The sequence below is a fragment of the Calonectris borealis genome, chromosome 1 (genome assembly GCF_964195595.1).
Source record: "Calonectris borealis chromosome 1, bCalBor7.hap1.2, whole genome shotgun sequence".
Taxonomy (NCBI): domain Eukaryota; kingdom Metazoa; phylum Chordata; class Aves; order Procellariiformes; family Procellariidae; genus Calonectris; species Calonectris borealis.
This window is the reverse complement of record NC_134312.1, coordinates 179865960-179893044: the sequence shown is the minus strand read 5'-3', so window position 1 is coordinate 179893044 and position 27085 is coordinate 179865960.

Genomic DNA, 27085 nt, shown 5'->3' with positions numbered 1-27085 from the left:
GAAACTAGGAAAAGTGACCTCCCAAGCAACCGCTGGATGATTAAAATAAAGAAACCAACCTGCGGATTCTGAGCAGGGTCAAAATGAAAAGACTACTTTACTAAAAATAAAGCAACAATTTTTTTTTTGTATACAAAGTAAAAATGTAAGTAAATGCTATATGTAAGTGTTCAACAATAAAAGTTACACTGCAACACCCCCCAAAAATAACATTTGATTTATAAGGCATTTTATTACAGGATGGCAATAGCATAAGAGAAGTGAGACTGACAATCATCACTGTTTCTTCAGTATTTTCTAAGTTGTATAAAAGCCCTTAATCTTCAACTAGACCAATTTATGTCTTTTTAGGAACAAAAATTGTAGAAACAAATGCAAATGGTGTGCAGAATTAGATATAAGCAACTCATAATTATAAATAATTAAATCACAGAAGGCCACTAGGTTGGTCAGGCAGGACTTGCCCTTAGTGAAGCCATGCTGGCTGTCTTGAATCACCTCCCTGTCCTCCATGTGCCTCAGCATAGCTTCCAGGAGGATCTGTTCCATGATCTTGCCAGGCATAGAGATGAGACTGACTGGCCTGGAGTTCCTTGGGTCTTCCTTTTTTCCCTTTTTAAAAATGGGGATTGTGTTCCCCCTTTTCCAGTCAGTGGGAATTTCACTGTCATGACTTCTCAAATATGATGGATAGTGGTTTAGCAACTTCATCTGCCAGTTCCTTCAGGACCCACAGATGGATCTCATCGGGTCTCATGGACTTGTGCACTTTCAGGTTCCTTAGATGGTCTTGAACCTGACCGCCAGTGGGCAGCTCTTCATTCTCCCAGTCCCCGCCTTTGCCTTCTGTGGCTTGGGCGGTGAGGCTTGAGCACTTGCCGGTGAAGACTGAGGCAAAAAAGTCATTGAGTACCTCAGCCTTCTCCATATCCAGGTGTCCCGTTTTGTTCTGGAGAGAGCCCACATTTTGCCTAGTCTTCCTTTTATCACCAATGTACTTGTAGAAGCTTTTCTTGTTGCCCTTTACATCCCTGGCCAGATTTAATTCTATCAGGGCTTTAGCTTTCCCAACCTGGTCCCTGGCTCCTCGGACAATTTCTCTGTATTCCTCCCAGGCTACCTGTCCTTGTTTCCACCCTCTGTAGGCTTCCTTTTTGTGTTTGAGTGTGTCCAGGAGCTCCGTGTTCATCCATGCAAGCCTCCTGGTGTTTTTGCCTGACTTCGTCTTTGTTGGGATGCATCGCTGCTGAGCTTGGAGGAGGTCATCCTTGAATATTAACCAGCTTTCTTGGGCCCCTTTTCCCTCCAGGTCTTTGTCCCATGGCACTCTACCAAGCACATCCCTGAAGAGGCCAAAGTCTGCTCTCCTAAAGTCCAGGGTAGTGAGCTTGCTGTGCACCCTCCTTGGTGCCCTAAGGATCTTGAACTCCACCATGTCATGGTCACTGCAGCCAAGGCTGCCCTTGAGCTTCATGTTCCCCACCAGCCCCTCCTTGTTGGTGAGAACAGGGTCCAGCATAGCACCTCTCCTCGTTGGTTCCTCTATCACTTGGAGATGGAAGTTATCATCAATGCATTCCAGGATTGCTTATTCCCTGCCGTGTTGTCCCTCCAACAGATATCGGGGTGGCTGAAGTGCCCCAGGTGGACCAGAGATTGTGAACATGAGGCTGCTCCTATCTGCCTATAGACTGCCTCATCCGCTCGGTCTTCCTGGTCCGGTGGCCTGCAGCAGACTCCCACTATAATGCCCCCGCCCTCCCTTTAATCCTGACGCATAAGCTCTCGGTCGGCTCCTCATCCATCCCCAGGCAGAACTCCATGCACTGCAACTGGTCATTGGCATAGAGAGTGACACCCCCTCCTCATCTCCCCTGACTGTCCTTCCTAAAGAGCCTGTATCCTTCCATTCCAACACTCCAGTCATAGGAGCTATCCCACCACATCTCCATGATGCCAATAAGATCGTAGCCCTCCAGGAGTGCGCACGTCTCTAACTCCTCTTCTTTATTCCCCATGCTATGTGCGTTTGCATAGAGGCATTTATGTTGGGCCCCTGATGAAGCTGTCTTACTGGTTGGAGTTCCTTTGTGCTGCTTTTCAGGTGCTCTCCGGCTGACCTGTGGTCCTTCTTTTGGCTCTGGGCATCTATTGCTGGCCCTGGCATCAAACTGGTAGGAGTGGGATGGATTGAGGTTCACCAGCCACCCTGCAGCCCTTGTCCCCCCCAGCCTTGCCATATAAACCCCAAACTAATCTCAATAATTATATTTAGAATAGTTTGTTTTGTGACATGTTCTGCTGTGTAATTACAGTGATCCAGATAACAGAACACCTTTACTTCATTGCAACCCAGCTGGTACTTACTGTAAATGGTCATGCCTATGACTCAGTCAATGCGGTCACTATTATTCTAAGCATAGTGCAACCCAGAGCACCACACTGTTCTTGTTCTTCAAAGCTTGAAATGAGAAACAACAGGATTGTGTCAAGAAGAATACAGAAGTATTAAGTATCAAGCTTAAGAGGTGTGGAGTGAAGAGTTAAATCAACTAAAATGAATTAAAAAATATTGGAATCATGGACAAAGGGAGAAAATGGAAAGAGAAGCAGATGCCACATGGGACAGCAGTGAAGGGACTGCACAAGTGGAGAAAGAAGGAGGTTGAAGCAATTACCCAGCTAACCCATCACAGAACAAGTCCAGTCTATATAGGACCTTCTGAATGCCCCTGTCTTCCTCTGCATTTACTCTTATCTACAGGAGTTTCTGGCCTGTTCAGCTGTTTTCTTACAAGGGTGGAGACAGAAAAGATGACATTTATGCATGTAGAAAAAGGACAGGTGTGTATATCCTATTCATTATTTTCTATTGATATGTAAAGTGAAGACAGTGATTGGACTTGGACTCCATTTTAGTTTTTCTTCCTCATTGTGCCACTCTGTATGTTAGCTTTTTCAGCAGGTATTCCTCCTGGCTGGATTCTGTGGTGCGTTTTCCCTTGCATTTGTATATGAATAAATACAGAATAAGGCTGTGCCTATTCTAAATTAGAAACAGAGAACTTTACTTATATTTTGGTTTCTGAAGGTTTTCACTTCCCCATTGAAAGAATAGGATTTTCAAGCATTCCAAGGAGAGCCAAAACTTTTGTCACCATCATGGTTTGAAAGGCAAAAACAGTAGGTGTGAAAACTTCATACTTATTTGGATAGTGAAGCTGGTAAATTAAAGCAATGTTGATTTATGAGCATTATGGAATATTTGCATGTTAGAAAAGAATACATCCGTTAAAACAACTACACATAAAGTTGGACAGACAAATAAGAGTATCAGGGTCTATAGTAAAATGGATCAATGCTACTGCTGATGATGACAGTATCCTGAGTTCACTACCTCATAGAAGGAATATATTTCTTCTCCTTTCTCCCTTTCTCCTTTGTTTTTATTGTTCTTTTTTTCTTCTTTCTTTCTTCCTGAACAGGACTTTCCATGAAGTCAAACACAGATATACTTCTGTTTCATCAAGACTGAAATTATTTTCATGACTACTGAGTTAGAGAAGGATGTGATAATGACATTCAAAACTATTTAACATAGCCCAAGTCTATTTCCAAAAGCATCACTGAGGTTTTTTTCTGTTGACTTCAATGAGAACAGAACAATAACAATTCTAAGAATGTTTGAAGATCCCAGCAAGGGTGACACAACTACCACAAAAAGCATTAAAACAGGTCATGAAGACTATTTCAGGAATAAAAAAATTAATTTTGACAAAGCATTGGCCTCTTTGCTGAAAGAACCAGTAAGATGCTTTGTATATTGCTCTTCTGTTAAGATCATCTGGCCACAGGAAATACGATCAACTTAAATATTTAATTACCTTATTATAAAATATTGACCTAGTTTTAGTTTCATTTATCATTCATTTAGCCCATTATATTTTTAGTTATGATCTTTATTCATTGATTATCTCCTATCCATAAGTTTTGTCTTATATATTTTGAAATCAATGGTATTTATTTCACTGATAATAGTATCAAACCCTTCATCTCTTTAAAATTTAATATTATTCAAGATGTTTTGATAGCAAGAGTGAATAGGAAATATAAAAAAAACCCACTACTTTAACAAAAGTCTTAAAATATATACTGTTTCTGAAAATGATATTATACATTCTTGGGTTTATATGCATAAGTATATGTGTTTATATACATACATACATATGTGTGCGTGTGTATATATATATGTAATATCAAAGACCATTTAAGGTTTTGAGTCTGTTACCATTTTGTCTGGAAGTTTCTGGGACATAAAAGGATATAACTGAAATCAGTGTGTACAGACGTATATTACAATATATTTTTAAAACTATGTATATTGACAAAAGAAAAAGAATGGACAGAAAACTTATGTAGACAGTGTTTCAATAATCACAATGTCATTCTAAGAAAAAGCATGCTAATTTCTGAAAAGGTGGTTGATAATAAAAATAATGAAGGAGAACTCTGTAATAATCACAAAAGTAACAGCAGTTTTAGAAGTTCTGAATCAGACACTTTCCAAAGAAAAGTGCTTTAGCAGCAAAAGTTATAGTGCATTCAATGTAAAAAATTATCTGACATGTACCTGCACCTAGAGTAATAGATCGTTATGTTCTATTTTCAAAGATATAATAGAAATTGAGGAAGTAATGGGATTTTATTCCAAGTGATTAGAACAACTCCTTATGGAAAAATCAGTTTTATGTGTAGAGAATAACCATGAAAAATTTCTCCCTTCTGATGGCAAAAGGTGATTTGTAAAAAAAAAGAAAAGAAAAAAAATGCAGATAAACAGTATTATTCAGTCACACCACAGGTGTTTAGTTCCATCTGCTAGCTTAAGTACTCATAACATGTTCAAAATCTAAGTTTTGAAAGTGAAGACATAGCAAGATGATAGTCATTGTAAGAACATTGTAAGTTTAATGTTCTTATTGTAAATTATTTTATTTTCCTGTCTAGAACTTAACAAAGCTGTAACAGCCTAACATGTAGGCTGAAACTTCATGTTGTGCAGGTTTCACTTCAAGACAATCAATTTTTTATTTACACGTCAAATATTTCTGCCAGAATACATCTTTGGGGCTGAAAGAGATGCACTGTGCTATCCATAATTAAACATTAAAACTTCTTATTTATTTATTAATTTCCATTTTTTTGGTCTAGGTGTCTTGGAACAAAGATCAAAGTTTTTATAAATAATTGGATGTAAATTGCCAAATTTATGATCATTTGAAGAATTATATTTTTTGAGTAAAGACTTACTAAACTGCAACAGTAAATTCTCTGAATAGCCCTGTGGTGGTACATTCATACCCCTCCTTTCTTCCCTGGGCCACTTGTTGATCTGGGCTGCTTGTTGATCTCAGAAATTTCCATGAAACCTCGGCTTTGGTGTATTGAAGTCTGGGAGTTGAGCGCTCCTTGACTGTATCAGAAACTCTGCATAGCTGAGGCTGGGAACATACTCCTATTGCCTGGCCCAGGTGTCCAGTAGAACAGCACTGAAACTTTGAGAATTTTTTAGTAATTACTACCTGGGACTGTGGCCAGGATGGAAATTTACTGTTGACTAAAGCCAACCATCTTGCAAACTTATAAACAGTGGTCCTAAGTGAGGCCCTTTGAGCTCTCCTGGACCGCAGTGGGCTGCACCCAGCATCTCCCCCTGAGTGGGACGCCTCTCAGAGCTTGCGATCTTTCAGGCCTGCGATATTCAGAGGACCGCTGGGTCCTGGGTGAGTCCCTTTCAAAGCTCAACCCTTCGCCCGTTGAGAGGCAATGCTTAGACATTCGATGTGAATATTTCTTCACTGAAATTGAGGGGAATTTTTAACAGATCCCTTCAGTATATTTTTTTATATATATATGTTTCTCTGTGTGTGTGAACTAATAGTAAGCATAATCTGTAATTAAGTTGTGATTGTAGACTTACTAACTAACTAAGATAGTAGACTTACTAACTCACTTTGCAAATATTGAATTAGTTAATGATTAAGCGTTACTAAAGTTTGTTAATGATTAGTTGATAATTAAGTGTTGCTAAATTGTGAATGAAACCTAGACTGTCCCTGAAATATAAACACTTAGATGATTTTCCTTTATACGTTTTCATCCATGTAATAAGTAATAGAGTGAACCTTGCCATCGAATTCTGTTAGGTCACACCTTTATTAATCTCTATTAAAATCACTTTCTGCTAATTTCTTTGACGGTGATTCTTTAAGCGGCCTCTAAACTATTCATTCGCGACAAGCCCACTACCACCTGTACTTCCATAAGCACCAATAAGTCCTCCCCTGCTCTTTCCCCACACTTTTACCTGATAAATTCATGGTTGTTGATAATAAAAATGAGAGACTGAAAAAAAAGCAAAATACCTGGATATGAATGCTGGTATTCCAGACCAAGTTCAACTGTGATAACTTGTAAAATTCTATTAAAAACAAACAAACAAACAAACAAACAAAAATCTCAAACAAACCCAAAAATCCCCAAACAAACAAACAAACAAAAAACCACAACAAAACTCCATAAATCTTAAATATATGAAGATAGAGACAAAGTTGACATCTAACTCCTTGACATGAAACACAGGGAGCAGAAAGATGACATTTTATTTAATATCATGGAAAAGGAAGCCAGCAGGAGAACAAATTCTGAGGTTGTACAAAAGCAAGATCTCAAAAGTAACCATTGGTGTCATCAGTAACACTGAAATGTCAAAATGGACACAAAGAGTTATTTTAAAGTAAACTTACCTAACACAGGGGCAGTTTGAAGATGAGATCATATAGTTACAAGAGCATGTATTTTTAGACTTAGGAATAATGTTTGAAACAAAGAATGGAATAAAAATTTTCTGATTTTCGGTTGTGTATATTCCTGAGATGTTTTTTATGAAGACACTCGTATGACATTTGGAAGAACACCACCTATACCCTGTTTCCCCTTCTGTAGGCTGCCCTTTATACAAAAAAAGTATGAGATGGATCTGGAAGCTAGCTGAAGGAATGGAAAATTCAAATTTAGAAAATTGAGAGTTTATGGTGGTGTATACTATAAAGAACCCAGAAATGTTGAAGGGTATCATATTAGGTTATGCAGTATAATGATATTTTTTGGAAGGTATAGTATATTAATTCTACTTCATGTCATAATATACATGGGAAGGATGGATAGAAACAGTTCATGATCCAAGAAAGAAGACGTGTCATTTTAGTATTGTAATCTTAATACAGGAAAATATACTGAAGAAAAAAAATAAGACTTTCAAGAAAGGAAATGAAACGAGTGAACAGAACTGAAAAATGCATGTCTGGCTTCAGCAGTGAAGATCAGAAGAATGTAGTATGGGGAACTTTATGCCATGAAACATAGAATTTCTACATTCCTATGACAAAAAAGATATGCAGCAAGAAAGCGAAAAACACACATCCTGAGCGTAGTTTTGTCTTTTTATGTGATCCCAGATTTACCAAAGGAATATGTGAATATACAGCTAAGGAAATCATAACAAGACAAAAAAATAGAACAGTTTTAGAAGTTTCAGATTTTTGCCACATAGTTTGAAAATGTATGAAATTAGTTTTAATGGGTTGTATGAATAAAGACAAGTACTATGAACATTATACATTAGAAAAATGTTAAGGCTGCCATAATAAAAGGTAAAAGCTGAGAAATGTGATCCTGCAAATGTACAAATAACAGCCAAAAGTCTATTAAATAGACTGGTAGTGTCCAAGAAAAAGTGAGTTGTTTGCATTATAGAATAGTTAAATAAATGAGACTTCAGACCTGTGCTACTCTAAAGATTAAAAGGAAGAAAAAGAAAATAGGGATGCTAATAAAATTAACTATTTCCCTAATAAAGGGAAATCAACCTGCATAAATGCAAAATTCCTGGTTTTGCAGGTGCGTATGAACAAGAGGGGCAATACAGATTGATTCTCTTCACCAAGTTTTGGATCTTTTTTTTTTCTTTTTTACTGAAGTACTTTTTTAATCATTCACTTTTACACTTTTCTCTTTTAAAATAATCACAAACTGGTATTTCAGTTTTATCATCACAGGAAAAAAAAAATTAAAAAAACAGTACTAGATCTAATATTCTTGAGGCTGGATAATGGACCTATTGACAAATAAAGTCTGTGGGTAAAGCCATTTGAATAGTAGAAATATTCGATGGCTGCTGCTTACACATGTTTAATTATATCACCACCAGTTTTGCCCCATAGTGTAGGTATTTGAATTTTTCTGTAGCTTTCAGCTATGTAAGTGATGAACCTGGGGATCACAATGGCAACACCTTTGGTAAATGCTTTCTCTTTTTTAATGTTAAGTGAGTCAGTAATCTCTACTTCCAATGCTGTTGTCAGCCCTGTGTGAAAAGCTGTGTAAATGGGTTTCACACAGCAATATAATCATAGATTAGAAAAAAAATGGAAATGGATGTTAGAAGTTAACTTGGAAAAAACAAGTCAGTCACCTCTCTGGAACACTGCTGGCTAGCTTTTAACGTCACAAACATGCTTTTTATAGAAACTCAGTTCCTCTGTTATTTTCAGGTAAAATAAACTGCAACAAGTTCTGTAAGAAGTTTGTCCACTGTTGTAGAGGCTTACTCTTCCTGTTGCCCTGTTGTCTGTATTTAAAAGTCAAGGGTAATTTGTCACCTTTTTTATTGTTAATGCAAGATTTTAATTTCCATACTTATGCCTCAGGCCTTTGACTTTCAAACTAAGACCATTGTTCTTCTGGAAACTGTATAAGCTTTCTGCCTGAAGTACACAGAAGATGATCAGCCACTTCCAATCTGTTTGAAAGTCTTAGCACTCTTAATTTATGCAGGAAAAAAAAAAAAAACAAACAACTATCACTGAACTGTTTTAAAGAACCTAGACCATTTTAGGAATCTTCCTACATGACTTCCTAAAGATCGATAATACTTCAAATCTGTTAGAAGTAAATAAGACATACGTTTCTAAGTCTGATTACATCAGCATAGCCTGTGAACCATAGAGATCATGACAGAGATGTTTAAAGACATTCATAACATGCTAGTTTAGATACTGAGTGAAATATAATATAGATACTGAGTGAAATATAATATATCTCGAGATCCTGGGATATCCTGAAGTCATTAGACAACCAGCTTACCTTCTAACTAGAGAAGTCTCTGGTAAGCATCTGCAAACTGACCATTATGAACCCCAATGTTGATAACTCAAGTTAATTTGGAGATTTGGAACAACAATAGTCACATCCCAACACAAAGACAACCATGTTACCATTTTGCGATGAAACTTTTTTCTGCAAAACCTTATGGGCATCATACACTTCAACGAAGAGGAAAACAAATCTTTTACTTTAACTTGGGCAAAACAATGTTGTAGTCTTGTGTAATGATTTATTTACTTTTCTCTTAAACATCTGCAAAGTTAAAATATGTTGCTGAAAATGGAAAAATTCATCCTGAATTTGTGAAGTTATTGTCTGTACGAGGTCTGGTTGCGATGGTGTTAATTTTCGTCAAAGCAGCACTTATGGTGCTATGTTTTGGATTTGTGACCAAAATAGCATTGATAACACACCAACATTTTAGCTATTACTGAACAGTGTTTACACAATCTGAAGGCCTGCTCTGTTTCTCACTCTGCTCCCCCCACCCCACTGCCAACAGCGAGCAGGTATGCAGGAAGCTGGAAGGAGAGGTGTTGCTATTGCTTGGAGACTGTCTGGGCATCAGTTTGCTTGTGGAAGGTGAGGAGTGCCTTGCCTTGCCTTGCCTTGCCTTGCCTTGCCTTGCCTTGCCCTGCCTTGCCCTGCCTTGCCCTGCCTTGCCTTGCCTTGCCTTGCCTTGCCTTGCCTTGCCCTGCCTTGCCTTGCCCTGCCCTGCCTTGCCTTGCCCTGCCTTGCCCTGCTGTCATGGTTTAACCTGTCAGGCAGCCAAATACCACGCAGCCGCTCACTCACTCCCCCCACCCCCAGCGGGACAGGGAGAGAATCGGAAGGGTGAGAGTGAGAAAAACTCGTGGGTTGAGATAAAGACAGTTTAATAGAACAGGGAAAAAAAAGGGAAAATAATAATGATAATGATAAAATACACAAAATGAGTGATGCACAATGCAATTGCTCACCACCCGCGCTGACCGATAACCAAGTAGCGATCGGTACTTCCTGGATCACGCCTACCCTTCATATACTGAGCATGACGTCACATGGTATGGAATACCCCATTGGCCAGCTGGGCTGGCTGTCCTGATTATGTTCCCTCCCATCTTGTGTACCTAGCTCAGTCAGTAGGCACGGGAGCTGTCCTTGGACTAGGAGGGCACTTAGCAACAACTGAAAACATCAGTGTGTTATCAACATTCTCCTCATACTAAATCCAAAACACAGCACTAGGAAGAAATTTAACCCTATCCCAGCCAAAACCAGGACAGTATCCACCCCTTATTCCATACCATTTACGTCGTGCTTAGGTCTCACATCTTTTTTTAATACATTTCAATTAACCACCACTATCTTTCTTCAGATATACACACATATATATATATATGCACGCACAGATATCATTCCCTTGGTCTATGGACTATCCCTCTAAAATGTCCACTGAGTTCATTTAGTCCATGACTTTGGGCTCCATCTGTTATAACAGTCTTTCAGGGCTGAAGAGATGGTGTGCGGTGTTGGGCCGTTGCATCCTGAAGCCAGTTCTCATTTCGGTACTGCTGCGCTCGTCCAGTTCTATCATCGTTGCGCTTCGCTCGGTTTCATCGGAGTTAGTTCATTCTTCACTAATCTGGGTGATTTTCACTGCTATACCACTGCTATAGCATAGAAATAATGATATACAATACCATGTAACAGTTGACATCAAAATTCAGTTCATTGGCTATTTTCACCCAAAATCAAATCCCCTTGAGGTACACACCGGACCTCCCCATCCTTTCGCATCACCCACCAAGTGTACCCAGGTCCTTGAGCAAAAGCAATCCCACGGATGGGTTTTCCCTTGCCAGAGGCAGGAGTAACCCAGACTGTCTTCCCCAGCATATTTCTCATATGCACGACAGGGACTTTATTTCCATCTACAGTACGTAAGAGTTTTGACTGGGCAGGGCCAGCTCGATTGGCAGATCCCCTGGTATTGACTAACCAGGTGGCCTTTGTTAAATGTATGTCCCAATGTTTGAATGTCCCACCACCCATTGCTCTCAGCCTAGTCTTTAGCAGTCCATTGTATCGTTCGATTTTCCCGGAGGCTGGTGCATGGTAGGGGATGTGATAGACCCACTCAATGCCATGCTCTTTGGCCCAGGTGTCTATGAGAGTGTTTCGGAAGTGAGTCCCGTTGTCTGACTCAGTTCTTTCTGGGATGCCATGTCGCCATAGGACTTGCTTTTCAAGGCCCAGGATGGTGTTCCGGGCAGTGGCATGGGGCACAGGGTATGTTTCCAGCCATCCGGTGGTTGCTTCCACCATGGTGAGCACATGGTGCTTGCCGTGCCGGGTTTGTGGGAGTGTGATATAATCAATCTGCCAGGCCTCCCCGTATTTATATTTCAACCATCGTCCTCCATACCAAAGAAGCTTTACTCGCTTGGCTTGTTTGATTGCAGCACACGTTTCACATTCGTGGATAACCTGTGCAATAGCGTCCATGGTTAAGTCCACCCCTCGATCACGAGCCCATCTATATGTTGCATCTCTTCCTTGATGGACTGAGGCGTCATGGGCCCACCGAGCGATAAATAATTCACCCTTATCTTGCCAGTCCAGATCCAGCTGGGTCACTTCAATCTTAGCAACCTGGTCCACCTGCTGGTTATTTTGATGTTCCTCAGTGGCCCCACTCTTGGGCACGTGAGCATCTACGTGACATACTTTTACAGTCAGGTTCTCTACCCGGGCAGCAATATCTTGCCACAATGCGGCAGCCCAGATGGGTTTACCTCTGCGCTGCCAGTTGTTCTGCTTCCACTGCTGCAGCCACCCCCACAGGGCATTTGCCACCATCCATGAGTCAGTATAGAGATAAAGTACTGGCCATTTTTCTCGTTCAGCAATGTCCAAGGCCAGCTGGAAGGCTTTCACCTCTGCAAACTGGCTCGATTCACCTTCTCTTTCAGCAGTTTCTGCAACTTGGCGTATAGGACTCCATACAGCAGCTTTCCATCTCCGATGTTTTCCCACAAGGCGACAGGACCCATCAGTGAACAGGGCATATTGCTTCTCGTTTTCTGGTAGTTTATTATACAGTGGGGCTTCTTCAGCACGTGTCACCTCCTCCTCTGTGGATATGCCAAAATCTTTGCCTTCTGGCCAGATCGTGATCACCTCCAAGATTCCTGGGCGACTAGGGTTTCCTATTCGGGCCCGTTGTGTGATCAGTGCGACCCACTTACTCCACGTAGCATCGGTTGCATGATGTGTAGAGGGGACGCTCCCTTTGAACATCCAGCCCAGCACCGGCAGTCGGGGTGCCAGGAGGAGCTGTGTTTCAGTACCAACCACTTCCGAAGCAGCTCGAATCCCTTCATATGCTGCCAATATCTCCTTCTCAGTGGGAGTGTAGCAGGCCTCGGATCCTCTGTATCCCCAACTCCAGAACCCTAAGGGTCGACCTCGAGTCTCCCCTGGTGCTTTCTGCCAGAGGCTCCAGGTAGGGCCATTCTCCCCAGCTGCGGTGTAGAGCACATTCTTCACATCTTGTCCTGCCCGGACTGGCCCAAGGGCTACTGCCTGAACTATCTCCTGTTTAATTTGTTCAAAGGCTTGTTGTTGCTCAGGGCCCCATTTGAAATCATTCTTCTTCCTGGTCACGTGATAGAGAGGGCTTACGATCTGACTGTAATTTGGAATATGCATTCTCCAAAAACCCACAACGCCTAAGAAAGCTTGTGTTTCCCTTTTGCTACTTGGTGGGGACATGGCTGTTATTTTGTTGATCACATCTGTTGGGATCTGACGACGTCCATCTTGCCATTTTATTCCTAAAAACTGGATCTCCTGTGCAGGTCCCTTGACCTTACTTTGTTTTATGGCAAAACCAGATTTCAGAAGGATTTGAATTATTCTCTCCCCTTTCTCAAAAACTTCTTCTGCTGTGCTGCCCCACACGATGATGTCATCAATGTACTGCAGGTGTTCTGGAGCCTCACCCTGTTCCAGTGCGGTGTGGATCAGTCCATGGCAAATGGTAGGGCTGTGTTTCCACCCCTGGGGCAGTCGGTTCCAGGTGTACTGGACGCCCCTCCAAGTGAAAGCAAACTGTGGCCTGCACCCTGCCGCCAAAGGGATGGAGAAGAAGGCATTAGCAATGTCAATTGTGGCGTACCACTTGGCTGCCTTTGACTCCAGTTCGTATTGAAGTTCTAGCATGTCTGGCACGGCAGCACTCAGTGGCGGCATGACTTCGTTCAGGCCACGGTAGTCTACTGTTAGTCTCCACTCTCCATTGGACTTTCGCACTGGCCATATGGGACTGTTAAAGGGTGAGTGAGTCTTGCTGATCACTCCTTGGCTCTCCAGTCGACGAATCAGCTCATGGATGGGGATCAGGGAATCTCGGTTGGTGTGATATTGCCGCCGGTGCACTGTTGTGGTAGCGATTGGTACTTGTTGTTCTTCAACCCTCAGCAACCCCACAACAGAAGGGTCCTCCGAGAGACCAGGCAAGGTGGACAGATGTTTAATTTCCTCTGTCTCCAGGGCAGCTATACCAAAAGCCCACCGGTACCCTTTTGGGTCCTTAAAATACCCTCTCCTGAGATAGTCTATGCCAAGGATGCACGGAGCCTCTGGGCCAGTCACAACGGGGTGCTTCTGCCACTCATTCCCAGTCAGGCTCACTTCGGCCTCCAATACAGTTAACTCTTGGGATCCCCCTGTCACTCCAGAAATACAAATGGGTTCTGCCCCTTTATAGTTTGATGGCATTAGGGTGCATTGTGCACCGGTGTCTACTAGAGCCTTATACTCCTGTGGGTCTGATGTGCCAGACCATGGAATCCACACAGTCCAGTAAACCCGGTTGTCCCTTTCCTCCATCTGGCTGGAGGCAGGGCCCCTCTAGTTCTGGTCATAGTATCCATCTCTCACTTCTTGCAAACTTGAGTCAAGAATTTCTTCATTGCAATTACAATCCAAAGTAAGATCAGCCCTTCTACTCTGTCTGGGGAACTGTTCACTGGAAACTGGACCGTCGTGAGACAGGTTTTTCCTGCAACTGGAGCAGCATTTTTCCTTGGAGAACCCCCTTGTGTGATTGTTTTTCCTTGCAACTCACGTACACGTGCCTCTAGGATGAAGGTAGGTTTTCCATCCCACTGCCTCATGTCCTCTCCGTGGTCATGCAGGTAAAACCACAGGGTGCCCCGTGGTGTGTACTTTCGATATCCTCTCTCTTGAGGAGAAAAACGCTGACTCCTAATGGCTGAGATACTGGTCCGTACAGGTGGAGAATAAGACATATCCTCTTTGAGTTGCTGGACCTCCCGGGACAGTTTCACCACAGCCGAGACAAGGGAGGAGGAGATAGTTTCTTCAAAATCCCGAAGTCTGCTAACCACCTCATCCACCGTTGGTGCTTTTTCCTCTTTCCAGCACGGTACTGCCAACGAACTGGCATATGATGCTGGTGCGCTCCGTACCAACTTCCGCCACATGGGTCAGGTGCACTGGACGTCATCTGGATCTTTGGGTGTTCGGGTGTCGTCCAGGTCACTATAAACCACCTCCAGCACGCCTAGTTCTCTCAGGTACTGGATACCTCTCTCCATAGTGGTCCATTTGCCTAGGCGATATATAACATCTTCCTTGAAGGGATACCTTTCCTTTACGCCTGACAGCAGTCGCCTCCAGAGGCTGAGGACCTGTGTCCCTTTTCCGATTGCTTTGTCAATACCCGCTTCCCTAGCAAGGGATCCCAGCTGTTTGGCCTCCTTCCCCTCTAATTCCAGGCTACTGGCCCCATTATCCCAGCATTGGAGCAGCCAGGTAACAATATGCTCGCCTGGACGACGGCCGAAATCTTTCCGCATATCTCGCAACTCATTCAGGGATAATGAGATTACCAGACACCTGCCTTGCCTTGCTCTGCCTTGCCTTGCCCTGCCTTGCCCTGCCTTGCCTTGCCCTGCCTTGCCCTGCCTTGCCTTGCCTTGCCTTGCCCTGCCTTGCCTTGCCCTGCCCTGCCTTGCTTTGCCTTGCCTTGCCCTGCCCTGCCTTGCCTTGCCCTGCCCTGCCTTGCCTTGCCTTGCCCTGCCTTGCCTTGCCTTGCCTTGCCTTGCCTTGCCTTGCCTTCCCTTGCCTTGCCTTGCCTTCCCTTGCCTTGCCTTGCCTTGCCTTGCCTTGCCTTGCCTTCCCTTCCCTTCCCTTCCCTTCCCTTCCCTTCCCTTCCCTTCCTTCCCCTCCCCTCCCCTCCCCTCCTCTCCCCTCCCCTCCCCTCCCCTCCCCTTCCCTTCCCTTCCCTTCCCTTCCCTTCCCTTCCCTTCCCTTCCCTTCCCTTCCCTTCCCTTCCCTTCCCTTCCCTTCCCTTCCCTTCCCTTCCCTTCCCTTCCCTTCCCTTCCCTTCCCTTCCCTTCCCTTCCCTTCCCTTCCCTTCCCTTCCCTTCCCTTCCCTTCCCTTCCCTTCCCTTCCCTTCCCTTCCCTTCCCTTCATGTTGAAAACCAATGTATTGTTACAAGTTGCATTTATATTTTGTTCAACTTATGTAGTAAACAAAAACTTGTTTATAGCTTATAGTTTTTTTCTTAATACTGGTCAACTTCCATCCCTCATCAATCACTACGATCTATCATTGAGCTTATGACGAATACAGTGGATATAATTCTAAATTTGTGATATTCAGGATGTTAAACAAGATGATGGAATTCCTTACACCTGGCCTTAAATACAATAAATAAGCTTAGATTTTGATCTATTAAGACTTCCTTTATGTCTAACAGAGCAATTAGAAAATATTAAGTTGAATTAATAGCACATCTTATCATTTTCCCCAGAATTCCATTAATAGAAATAGTAATATGGGGGGTGGGGTGGGCTGTGGTAATAATTATGGATTGAAGAAGAATACTTTTACTTCCATTTTTCTCTAAGAAGGCTATCACCTGCAAATCTTCTAATAGCATTAGTGGAAAAAGTTCTTTTTCTGGAGGGATAAAAGCAAGACTTCATTAAGACTGAACACATCAGCAAAAATCTTTACTTGTTCTTATAGCTGTTTAGAATTTCCTCTGGAAGTTATTATCTAAAAAATTATAAGACCAGTCCAAATAATTTATGATACATTAATAATTCTGCTTAGAAGAATGCAAGGATGAAGCACAACAACTATTACACCTTTTCCTAAGGGGATGGTTGTAGTTTAATTCTAGCAAAGGGAAAGGAATGTCAGAATCCTTAATTTCATTTCTAGTTGTGTCACTTACTCTACATGAACGTCCAGTGGGTCATAGACTTACATTTATTAGGTTGGGTACATAAATATAGGCATTTAAATCAACTTCCAGATAATGAATTAAATGGCCAGCTACTAAGTGGCCAGGCATAGCAGCACAACATTTTAATTTTAAAGGGAATAAGATTTACTGTCAGCTAGTACTAACAATGTTGTTGTTCAAAGTGCTTCTCATTTTAATTAAGAAAAATAATTTCACAAACTCTGGGAGTAACAGCAGCATTCAGTTTAGCTCTAGAAGGATCAACAGTGTTGGCACTTAATTATTTTCCTCATATTTCTATAGATTGCCAAGGCAGCAAAACAGTTCTAGGAATATGGGACAATTCCAGATGGTAGACCAAAATTTAGGCCGATTCAGTAGTCTGGGCACACACATATACTGTCATTTGAGATCCCTTATCTTGTCAGAGACATCTACATGGAATGGACAGGCAAGATGCAGGATCCAGGAGAACTGTGCATGTCATAGACTGGTAGGTTAGCAGCACAAATTTCATGATCTCATTATATTAGAAAATGAAGTAATATATTTAGTATCCTTTTAGGTGTAATGGAACATTGTCACTGTGGTTCCACAGCCAGTCTGGTCTTTAGATATCTGTGTGTGCCTGGACAGGTGATTTAGACCCTGTATACTGCCTGACTTCCAGCCTTTACTCCAGAAGAGCACAGATCTTTCACAGCCATGTCAGAGCTGCCATCTATGTACACATGACTAAGATGTCATATAATGCTTTAAGTGGCATTAGATGTCTCTGTATGTGCAGCTGAATACCATTGGGGATTCTGCAGATTTAGCAGCTCTGGATGTCATGCTAAGACGAACATGTCTTCTGACTGCCATGACTTCATTGACTACATCACCACTGCCTATAACAGTAGATAAGAAAACTAGCTCACATACAGACATTATGGTTTGAGTCATTTGGCCATATATAGATGCCATCACGTGAGATTGTGGTCTGACGTACATCACCTGGCTTCTGACTGCCAGTCCAAGATGGCACAAATCTCCCAATGGTATTATATTAATCTCTGTTATGTTTGAATGTCCTTCATGAATGCTGTGGTCTCCTTAGTGTATCTCATGCAGTACTAGGCACCTTTTTGTGTGTAACTGAATTGACTGCTACACTGAGATATATTTAGGTGACTGCAGCTTGTAGCTGTATACAACTTGTACATTATTCTATTGGCTTAAATCGTAAGTTCAGCTTCCTTGCTTACCAGACAGAAAAATATTTAAAAGAATTCCAGGCAATGTTCAAGCCACTATCTGTATTTAGTGCTGTTTAGGTTTAGTAATGTAACATACACCTTCCTCTGATGAAAACTATATTGCAGTAGAATAAGGAATATAACAAAAAGATAATCATAGAACAAGTATTTTTAATCGTATCATTTTGAAAAAAACCTTTGAAATCTTATTAGTTATACTCACATAAAGTTAATGTGAACTTTTAAATTGATGGTAATAGTAAGTAGTGCGACTGCTTAGCAACTGGTAAGTGAAGGATGTAGGAGGCCTGCATGGATGAACAGGGAGCTCCTGACTAAATTCAGACATAGAAAAAAAGTATGCAAGAGGTGGAAGCAGGGACAGATGACCTGTCTGAACATAAAGGGATGAGTTTAGGAAAGCCAAAGCCCATCTATAGTTGAATCTGATGAGATGTGAAGGGCAACAGAAAGAATTTTACAAGTATATCAGCAGCAAAAGGAAGACTAGGAAAAAAGTGAGTCCAATGCAGTATAGGAGAGGAGACCTAGTGACAAAGGTCATGGAAAAGACCAAAGTACTCAATGCCTTCTTCACCTCAGTCTTTACCGGTAAGGCCAGTCTTCAGGAATCCCAGGTCCCTGCGACCAAAAGGAAAGTCTGGAGGGAAGAAGACTTACCCTTGGTGGAGGAGGATGAGGTTAGGGAACATTTAAACAAACTGGACATACACAAGTCCACAAGGTCTAGTGGGAAGAACTCACAAGCACTGAGGGAGCTGGCCACTGTAATTTTGAGGCTACTCTCCATAATCTTTCAAAGTCCATAGTGATCAGGACAACTTGCTGAGGAGTGGAAGAGAGAAACTGTCACTGGTATCTTGAGGAAGGAGAAGAAGAAAGATCCGAGGAACTAAATGCCCGTCAGCCTCTCCTCAATCCCTAGGAAAGAGATGCAGCAAATCACCCTGAAAACCATTTCCAAACATGGAAAGGACAAGGTGGTTGGGAATATTCAGCATAGATTTATGAAGAGGGAATGATGTTCAATCAAACCAATAGCCTTCTACAATCAGATGAGTGGTGTGGATGAGGGGAGAACAGTGAATGTTGTTTATCTTAACTTTGGCAAAACCTTTGAAACTTTCTCCTGTGAAGTCCTCACAGACAAGCTGATAAAGTATGTAGTAGGTAAGTGGACAGTGAAGTGGACTGAAAACTAGCTGAACTGCCAGGCTCAGAAAGTTGTGATCAGCAGTGTAAAGAGCAGCTGAAGCCCAGTCACCAACATTGTAGCTTAGGGGCTGATACCGACTCCAATACTGCTTAACAGCTTCATTAATGATCTGGATGATGGGATAGAATACACCCTCAGCAAGCTTGCTGATGATAAAAACTGGTAGGAGTGGTTGATGCACCAGCTGGTTGTGCTGCCATCCAGAGGGACCTCAGCAAGCTAGAGAAATGGGCAGGAAGGAACATCATGAAGTTCAGCAATGGGTAATGTCAATTTCTGCCCTTTGGGAAGGAATAACTCCATGCACCAGTAAATGCTGGGGGCTTTTCGGCTGGACAGCAGCTTTGCAGAAAAGGATACGGGGATCCTGGTGGGCAACAAGCTGATCATGAGCTAGCTTGCCCTTTATGGCAAAGAAGACTAACAGCCTCCAGGACTGCATTAGGCAGAGCATTGCCAGCCATAGGTTGAGGTAGGTGATCCTTCCCCTCTACTCAGCCCTGGTGAGACACACCTCGAGTGATGGGTCAAGTGCTGAGCTCCCCAGCATAAAAGAAATAGGGATCTATTGGAGCAAGTTCAGCTAACAGTGATGAAGATAACTGTAACATCTGACATACAAGGAGAGGCTGAGAGCAAGCTGGGATTTTTCAGCCTGAAGAAGAGTAGGGCCAGGAGGATCTCACCAAAATGTATAAATGCATGATGGGACAAGTAAATAAGATGGAGCCAGACTGTTCTCAGTGGTGTCCAGAGACAGAACAAGAGGTAATGGGCACAAGCTGAAACACAAGCAACTCTGTTTAAACATTTGGAACATCTTTTTTACAGTGAAGGCAGTTGAACACTTAAGCAGGTTGCCTGGAGTGGTTGTGGAGTCTCTATCCCTAGACATATTGCACGTCTGACTGGACGCTGCCTTGAGCAACCTGACCCTTGTCTGAGCAGGGTTTTTGGATTGGGCAATCTCCAAACATCCCTTCCAGCCTCAACTCTTCTATCATTCTATTATCTTCAGGTATATCTGTTTTAGTCTTGACGCATCCTATATTTAAGTAAAAGGAGCAGAAACAGGATTTTTTAAAGTTCTTTTTTTTAAGTTTCCTGTAATATGGGAGGAATTACTTATACAGAAAATTGAGAATTCGGGCATGTCATAGTTTTCTTCATTTCAGTTATTGAACATTAAGAACTTGTGTTTGGGATTCTATGCATCTAAGATGTAGGTTATGCTAATTCATGGGTGACTTCTAGTTATCCTTTTTGTAATACACTATGAAGAGATAATGAAATTGTTGCATCAAAACAAGAATTGTAAAAAGAAAAAAATATTATTTGAGCAATTTTGATAATGTTGTTATTACAAGAAAATATATTCTGCAAATTCTACTTGGTCAGTCCTGAAAACAGTCAGATACCATTAAAATTATTTGTAAATGAAACCATTTACATATTTACATTTACCATTTAACAAATTATACCAAGCAACTTGACTCATAACCTTCAGCTGATGCAGATGGGGGCAAATTCACACCATACTGGGTATTGAAGAAAAATCACTACATTTTTCTGTATGTTGAATTCTGTACAACGGTCCTTCTGTAGAAGAGATTATCATATTTTATTTATAGTAAAAAGCTCTGTGTAAGAGAGCAAATACTCCTATTTTTCTGCATTGCGCCAACATGCTCAAGGTTTTTAAACTGACTTTTCTTTAATAATTCAAATACAGGATCTCATAACTTCATTTTTTTGGAGATGTGATATGTTGAGTCTGAATCTTCACAGTGTTATAGCTAGCAGCCAAAGCATATCCTTCTGAATTTTTGACATCTTTATGAGCACAATTGTTTTCTTTGGAGGGGGGGGGGGGGGGGCTTTCTATTCTGTGAATAGAAAAGGCAGATTTCTTTTAATTGTTGCTGACTCTCATGGATATAACAATGAATGGACTGAGATTTATAACAGGGGTTTCTTGAGCATATATTCCTCTAAGGATGTAGATTTAAGTTTTTTTGAAATCAAATCCCAAGGGAAAAGTATGTCAGAGGATATTAAAAACAGCTGGATAGTGTTCACACTGGGTTTCCAAAATTAAAACAAAATAAAAAACAAATAAACAAAAACCCCCAGTAAGTTTAAATGTCAGACTTCTTTTTTTTCTTCCAGATAATATCTAGCATTCTACTTTTTTATCATAAAAGGTCAATGTATATTGGCACTTATCCTCTTGTGATTTATCCAGATAAAGATCAAGAGTAACTCCATCAAGATCAAAGGTCCTACCATTGTAGAAGCTGAAGCTGAAACATATTAGATTCCATAAAAGATATTTTACTATATATATAGGGCTCAATTAGTTAAGCAGACCATTGTACCGATTTGTTAGAACACATTGTAGAAGACCAGAAGAATAATTGTTCACTGCCACTGTCAAATTTCTGTCTTTCCAGTCACACCAGTGTGTGTTTTGCCAGCTTGATAGTGGAAGGGATTCAATGATTTGTTCAGACCTGGCAAGTCTTACTAGAATTTTACGTTTATTTTACAAAGAGAATATCATGAATACAACTTCCAGTTCTGTTAGATTCCTTGTAAACAGGGCAATGAGGCACATACCTGTAGCTGGCTTACACTTCCTAAAATTTTGAAGACAGTGATATAGATAGACAGCTTTCTAAGAGAGAGAGAGGAGCGAATCAAATCCTTAAGCTACTAGCTACACTGCAGGACAATGTGTAATTTTGGTGCCTGTTGTCATTTATATTGTACTTCACAGATGTTAAGTACTTAGTATTTTATCTCAACTTCACAGGAAACTAAGAGAGAAAAGTTAATGACTTGGCAATAAAGGACAGAGCACCAGAGATATGGCTTGAGTGCAGAAATTTGCTTTGTGTAATCTAATAAATCATGCTGTTCATATGTTATTTAGATGCCAGTAGATCTTTTCAGAAAGGCACAGAGCTCAGCTGGACTTGGCTGTAACACTAGGGTTATCAGTGTCAGCCTGATATTGCCTCCAAAATCTATGAACTGATCTGAGGGATCTCCAAAACCCAAATCAATGTTTGTCAGTTTTTTCTTAGACCCTGAGGAACAGATCAAGGCAAGTGTGGAAGAAAGAGCATGAGGAGGCAAGTGCGACTAATGTCTGATCTTTATAGAAGAGAGATTTTGAACAGTGGCATTAATCTGTATGTTCAGCTTTTCTTCACATGAGAGATGAGATAAGATGAGATTTGTCTTGACATTTCTAGGTCCTCAAAATTAATCACATACCAGAAAGAAACAAGAAAAGAAAAGAAAAAGGATGATAATAAAATATAGATGAGAATGCAAAAGTGATCATTAATGTAGTCTTTACATTTCAGTTCATAATATAATCATGTTTAGGCTTGGTATTTAAACTACTGCACAATTAAAGTACTAACTATCCATAATCAACATATGCAACTTAAATTTATGTAGAAAAATAGGTAAAAACATTGCTCCAATGTAGTGGGAGTCTTATGTTAATAAGACATTTATTTTTAGCAAACATAGGGGCAACATGTAAAAAGATGTTATCAACTAATTAAAAGTTAACTCCCACTCTCAAAATATTAACAGAAAGTACATTTCAAGATACATTAACATTAAATTGTTTTAATTTTGTCATTGCAATGGGTTTTCTTCCCAGGCCTAGTCCTAGTTGTAGTTCTCAATTCTATCAGATGAACCCATATCCATAGTGAAATTCACAACAAAAAGAGGAAAACTTAGGTTTTCACAAAATACAGTCATTCTTAAGGACTTTTAACAGGAGTATAAGTAATTAGTGAGGTACTCTGAAATAATAAATTACTTAAGAATTCACAAAGCATCCAAGAAAAAAAGAAAACATATATCAAAGAGGTTATATTACTATCAGTAGCACAGTACTTCTCTTACTATATCAATAATGTGCATGAATGAGTGTTGTTCTTAGATGAATGAGTTCATTTGTGATGTAAGAAAAAGGAATCTTCCAATATCTTGTTTTACAGAAAAATCCAAGCAGAACTTGAAACACATTTTCACCGTGCATATGGCCGTAAGATTACTGTGATAGCATTTAATAAATTAGGTTTCCAAATAAGGTTAGAGCTTATTTAACCTATTAATTGTCAGTGAAGTAGAAAAAGAACATATATACTGAACTCCAAATCATTCTTCTGGAACTGTAAAATGCAAGCTGCCATGTAAATATTTCTGCCAGCAGCTTAATAGTAACAAATGATGTTATTTCTCAAGGTCAGAAAAACTTTCAGTGTAAAATTTGAATACCTATCATGTAATATGTTGTTTACCTTCCTCTTGTAAAGCAAAATTATTTATTTTCATCAGTATTACCTATATATTAATGAATCTCATTCTAAAAAAAAAAAAATTCTAACTGTACATTGCATTTTTTTGTGAAGTTTAATCATTTTTTTCTTTAACGTCAAGCACAACAGTGTTTCCAGAGGAAAAAAAAAAGTCAGAGAATCAGCATGAAATGCCAAATGTACTTTTAGGAATCAGTTTCTATGCTCAAAACTTAGATATGATTTATATTTTATGTTTTAATCTGTAATTCCTAGATTCTAGATGCTGATGTTGTTACTGGATTTGGAGCATATCCTACATATTACATCTCTGAGATCAATGGAGAAAGATTAATAAGGGAATGAGACTCCTACTCCTTGATCGGAATCACAGAATTCTCTCTTGTTTGAACTGTTCTGTGTCTGAAATGAGGAATGTAGTCACTCTGCTGTTAATTTTCAATCAGTGGCAAATCAAACCTAGACATGGAAAAATACAGTTAGCAAATGGATATACAGTACAAAGCTGGAATTATATTTTAGACACAGTTCTCAAAATCACAGAATGGCTGAGGTTGGAAGGGACCTCTGGAAGTCACCTGGTCCAACCACCCTGCTCAAGCAGGGTCATCTAGAGCCAGTTGCCCAGGACCACATCCAGACAACTTTAAAATATCTCCATAGAATGAGACTCCACAACAGCCCTAGGCAACCTATGCTCAGTCACCCTCACAGTGAAAAAGTGTTTCCTGATGTTCAGCCAGAACCTTCTGTGTTTCAGGTTGTGCCCATTGCCTCTTGTCCTGTCACTGGTCACCACGGAAAAGAGCCTGGCTCTGTCCTCTATGAACCCTTTCTTCAGGTATTTATATACATTGATAATATTCCCCCCTGAGCCTTCTCCTCTCTAGGCTAAACAGTCCCAGCTCTCTGAGCCTTTCCTCATAGGAGAGATGCTTCAGTCCCTTCATCATCCTTGTGACCTTTTGTTGGACTCTCTCCAGTATGTTCGTGTTTCTCTTGTACTGAGGAGCCCAGAAATGGACACAGCAGTCCAGGTGTGGCCTCTTCAGTGCCGAGTAGAGCGGAAGGATTACCTACCTTGACCTGCTGGCAACACTCCTCCTAATTCAGCCCATTAACCTTCTTTGTAACAAGGGCACATGGTTGGCACATGTTCAACTTACTATCCACCGGCCCTGCCAGGTCCTTTCCTGCCAAGCTGCTCTCCAGCTGGACAGTCCGCAGCATATTCTGGTGCTGGAGTTGTTCCTCCCCAGGTGCAGGACTTTGCACTGCTCCTTGTTGAACTTCATGAGGTTCCTGTCAGCCCATTTCTCCAGCCTGTCGAGGTCCCTCTGGATTGCAGTATCAGTGATTCCTCCCAGTTTTGTGTCATTAGCAAACTTGCTGAGGGTGAACCCTGCCCCATCATCCAGATCATTAATGAAGATATTGATCAAGATTGGATCCGGTATTAACCATGGGGTACACCATACAATGCAGTTGCCAGAACATAGCCTCCCAGTTTGAGATTCTAGGGTATGCAAGTCAGGCACACAGAAATGAAAGCTATGACTGAAGATTTAAAGGATACCCTGCCCCTTCTGTAGTGTTGACTGAAGGCTGGGTGAAAGCTGAGTGAAATACCACCGATCACTTCAAATGACTGTAGACACTAATCTTTGTGCAACCAAGATCCAGTCTGGATTCAGATCCAGACTATAAACATGTAAATTTTGGCATCTATATTTAAAAGTTAGTATGTGGAAGAGGTTTCTAAATTTCCATTATATTCAACGACGGTCTGGGTGTGGATTCAGTTGCTTAAGCATAGGCATTGGTGCAACGTTGTATGACTTAGGCCTTCAGGTGCTTGACCAGAAGAGTGCATGCCTGCTGTTAATCTTGTATCATATCTGCCAGGTTTATGTGGATGTCTCAAGCACTTAGAAAGCTGAAATAGCACTTGGTTTTTATGTTTAGGCAATTAAATCCCACTTTATATATACACTGTGTATAGTAGGGCCTTAGAAACTTGGTTTGCCTGTTAAACCTGTATTAGGTTTAATTTGACATGTCTACAGTCTAATTTGGTTCCCCATGATGTTCATATTCCTCCTTAAAATCTCACTCTTCCAGATAAGTTTGCATCGTAGGTTTACTCAGTGTTTTCCCTTTCATAGTACCTTTTGCATCAGGTTATTATCTGGTTAAAGGCATAATTAATGTGCTAATGAAGGTGATGTGTTAATGAGAATTAGTATGAATTAGTGCATGAACTATTCAATGCAGTCTTAGGAGGCTATTGACAAGAGAGAGGGTTGCTGAGATCACGAGTTTATTCTGGATTCCATGCACAGAATCCCTAACTTTAGCAAACTAAATATTCTATGTGTTTAGTTGGGCAAAATGCTTATGAAATGCTGCAAAAATATTATGTCTATAAATTGGCTGAAATATTCAAAATGTAGCTGTTCTACCCAAGTGTAAATTCATGAAGTTTTAATGTAAGTGCATCAAATTAAGGATCCTGTGTGCTCAAGTGACTTCTCTTCACAAAATTGTGCATGCAAACATTGGAGGTTGGCTTTCAGCCCCCTTTGAAATTCTGGTTGACTGAATTTTCACATTCTGAGTTGTCTTGCTTTTGCTGTTTAATAAAACATATGGACACATTGTTCCACAAGATAAATTCTGGCTTACAACTGAATCCCCAAGAAATATTTTTAAAAAGTGTCTAGGGGAGAGTAAAATGAGACAGTAGCTGGATGAGTGACGGGGGTTCACCACTTGTCTCTTTGTACTTGAGGATCTTTTATCCTCTTGCTACAGCAGGACTACAAATGTTTTTGTTCCTTTCACAGGGACTTTTATTTTCTGTCTCCTTTTACTGCCTATACATTACAACACTAGACTGCTAAGGAAAAATAAAAAATCTAGAAACATCCCAGTAGGAAAGATCAGTGAGTGCTACTCTCAATCAGTAGGGGTATCTTAAAGGACATGATTTGCTCATGGCAACTAACCATTCCCCAAGGGTGCTGCTTGACTGTATGCAGGAACTACACCTCTGAGATAACAGACTTTACAGTCATACTGCTGAAGAGAGTGTTTTTACCTATCAAAAGCAATGGAGGGGAGATCAGAGTAAAGTGCTGATGATTTTTGTCCATGAATACTTAGAACTGAAAGTTCAAATGGGAAGTTAAAAGAGATTACACATGGATTGCAATATATAAACTTCTGAAGCTGAAAATGCCTAAGTGCCTATACAGCAAAACAGAAAATAAACCCTTATTAAAATATTTTGAATAATGGAGAAAAAAATAACATTAGGTCTTTGCCTTTTGGGTATCATATATTAATGAAGATAAAAGAAATCTGATGATGATGATTCTCTAGGTCTTGGTATTATAACAAAAAATATCTGAATTTTCAAATTTGAATGTTAGAATTTAATCTGCAGTCATCTGTCCTTGCTTAGTCATCTAGGTCTGCTTAAAGCATTTAAAGGTTTGTTTCTAATTTGTCTCTCTACTAACTGAAGAAGTTGTGAGAACAGATGAGGAAGGAGCCAAACAAGATGCTACTCTTTGGACATTATACTTAAGATAGCTGGGTTTTAAAGATGAGATGTGAATGGAGAGATTTAGATTCATTGGTTATATTAATGCTGATAATCAACACAGGCCAGGGATCACTCTTGTCCTGATGTCAGGTGGGATGGCACAGACTGTGTTCAAAGACCTAAACCGTATTAACCCTCAGAAGAGTGCACGAAAAAG